Source organism: Malaclemys terrapin, chromosome 6 (assembly GCF_027887155.1).
Source record: "Malaclemys terrapin pileata isolate rMalTer1 chromosome 6, rMalTer1.hap1, whole genome shotgun sequence".
Taxonomy (NCBI): domain Eukaryota; kingdom Metazoa; phylum Chordata; order Testudines; family Emydidae; genus Malaclemys; species Malaclemys terrapin.
Genome location: NC_071510.1, coordinates 74050677 through 74053729, shown reverse-complemented (window position 1 = coordinate 74053729; position 3053 = coordinate 74050677).

Genomic DNA, 3053 nt, shown 5'->3' with positions numbered 1-3053 from the left:
CCTGTGCTTGACTCTACAAGGTGTGGATTATTGTTCCTTCACTTACATATGAGTAGACATGAATTCCCTGTTTCCTTAGATGAGTCCTACTATGGACAGACACTTAGTGAACACTTTCAGTGCTGGAGAGAGTGTGAAACGCAGAGCCCTGTATTGGTAATGGTTGGTCCCCACTGTGCATCTGAGGTACTTCCTGTGAGCCAGATGGATGACCATGTGGAAGTATGCAACCTGAAAGTCAAGAAATGTGAACTAATCTTGAGGTTGGAGTGATGGAAATGATGGAGGCAAGTGTTACTATCCTGAACCTGAGACAGCATATATATTTGCTGAGTCCCTCAGGTCTAGAATACGACAAGGATGTCTTTTTTCTTTGGAATAAGAAAATACTAACTGTACTTCCCCTGTACGCTTGAGGAATCTTCTCTGGAGCTCCAAGCTAAAGCAAAGAATCCACTTCTGTTTTCAATAAGCTCTTGTGAGTCAAGTCCATGAAGAGGGACAGGGAAGGCGGGATGGGTATGGAATCAAACTATATGGGGTAGCCATTGGCTATAATCTCCAGTACCCATCTGTCTGATGTTAACAGAACCATACCTTGTGGGATGGGGCAAGGTGGCTTTCAGAGGTTGTGCTCTGTAGACTGGTTCCTATGCGCCTCCCAACTGTCTCATCAAATTTGCTCATGAATCATCATAGTAGAGTGTGGGATGGAGGCCCCTCCCTTGTTGTAGCTTGGACATTCCCAGCATGTACTCCATCTATCTGTGGTAAGATGGGGTATGCAGCCTCTGCTGGTGCAATGGTTGAGGGAAGTACACCTTCCAATAGGGTGTGTAGATTCCCAGAGAGGACAGGGTTGCTGTGAAATGGGGATGGGGATGGGGATGGGGATGGTGAGGAGGAGTGTACCTCTTCCATACGCAGTGCTAACCGGTAAAACAGTATCAGCAACAGACTCTGTCGGTGCCTGTGCATAGCTCAATGCCAAGTGCAGCTCCAGTGTGCCGTGTGTCTCTGCGGTTGGTATCAGAGTTGACATCTATGGGCCATTGCTGGTGATGGGCCCGGTATCAGTGGAGAATGTTGCACTGCAGTCTGCTCCTTTCCACCTGTCTTTGAAGCCATTTGTGACTTTGATAGCTTGTCTCTTGACATCTTCTCTGTCTCTCTTTATGGGAGGACCTAGAGCTCCTTCTCAAGTTTCTTCAATTCTATTTTGGTTGGCCTCTTTTGGCACACTGTTGAGGTGTCAAATTTGAAGCTGGGGCTGTTAATGGCATCAGCACTGGTGCTGATTATGCCAATGCTGGAGCTGGGCATGGATTTGGTGCAGCTTTCTGTGCAGAGGTCTTCATGGTTGTCTGCATTTTAGATGGAACACTGGAAGAGATGAGTCTGTTAAGAGGGGTCTTTGAACTTGGCTTTTCTGGATCTCTCATAGATTGCTCCAGAAGACAGAGTTTCAGCTTCACATCCCTCCACTTGTGGGTTCTTGCAGAAAAGGAGAGGCTGAGTGAGCACCTGCTTGGGAAGCAAGACTCTCCCAAGCAGAACAGCCATCTTCTATGCCTTTTAGTGGAATTAGCCTGTTACAGGATAGACAAGGCTTGAAATGGGTTTTGAGTCCACCATTTTTTGAGTCCTGTGCAGGGTGTGTGTATTATGGGGGAGGGTTGTGTAGGTAGAGGGGTGGTCTGCAAGCAGTTTTTGCTTCAGCAAATGCTAAAGCAGCCTAGGGTAATAAAAATAAAAGAATAAAGGTGATTCTGAAGAATCTCAGAAGTTTTTGAGAAATTTAGCCAGGGCTAAAGTCTAGTGGGTCTGAGATCAGCTAGATTCCATCTTGCTGTCATGGGTGGTAAGAGGAAAGTGAGGGAGGGTTGCAGCTGCCTGCCCTCATACCGGGGCATGAGGCAGCACGGAGTACATACACCTCAACAGACACGGCTATTCAAAAAAATCTGATATTATGTGCTTGGGGCACATGCATACCTACAGTGGGATCAATACTGACACATACACAAAGAATTAAAGATTCCATGGCATTTTTTACAGTAGGCCAGTTAACACTGAGATCCTGGCTAAATTACAGTTCTGGTGATTCTTTTTATTTTTCCTGCAGTTTTAACTAGTTACCAGATCAGGCCTTTCCAGTTCTAAACTGTTATCTAGTGGACTCTGGTGCATGCAACAGAATTTCAGTGGTGAAATAATTATTGTACGCAGTAGTTCATGAAGTATTCAGGGCTTTTTCACTCTGAAAGGGCCCGTTTTAAATATATTGGCATAGATTCTTTGACCTGCTAAACTATGCTCAGAGGACTAAAGTGAAGGGAGGGGTACAGGACAAAGATAATTTTACGCCAATTTACAACTTCCACGATCCCAGTGTAAGAGCACTCTCATAACTGCTTTAAGTTGTATGTTCCTAATGGACCGTTTTGGCAGCTGCCAATAACAGTGATACCCCAGTTATGCCTTTTTCAAAGAACATCCCCTAGGGTGGGAAGAGTGTGTATGCACTTATGCTAATATTTTGCACAGGTCCCCTGACTCATTCAGTGCACAAGATGTGTGGCCCCATAATATTTACTGCACACTCTTCAAACTGTATCACTATAGCATATGAGTGTTTCACAACATGCCTGTGAGGTTAAGGGGTTGTATTATCCCCCTTTTACACAAGAGGAACTGAGGCACTAATTTTGGGTCCCCAAATAAAGATGCTGAGGGCCTGATTTTTTCAGATTACTGAGCATTATATAGCATTTTATATGTTCAGAGCACTGGTCCCACTGACTTTAATTGTAGCTATGAGTGCTCAGCACTTCTGCAAATCAGACCCCAGGGTTTCAAGCTGGGCACTCACAAAATGAGAAGCAGATAATTCGTGACCACCTGTGAAAAGTTTAAGTGATTTGCCTAGCTTTACACAGTCTGTGGCTGAGGCAGGGATAAAATCCAATTCACCCAGGAAGCATTCAGTTGCCTTTATCATAGGACTAAGCTTTCTTATCCAGCAATCCCCACCTCATTCACTACACAACTTC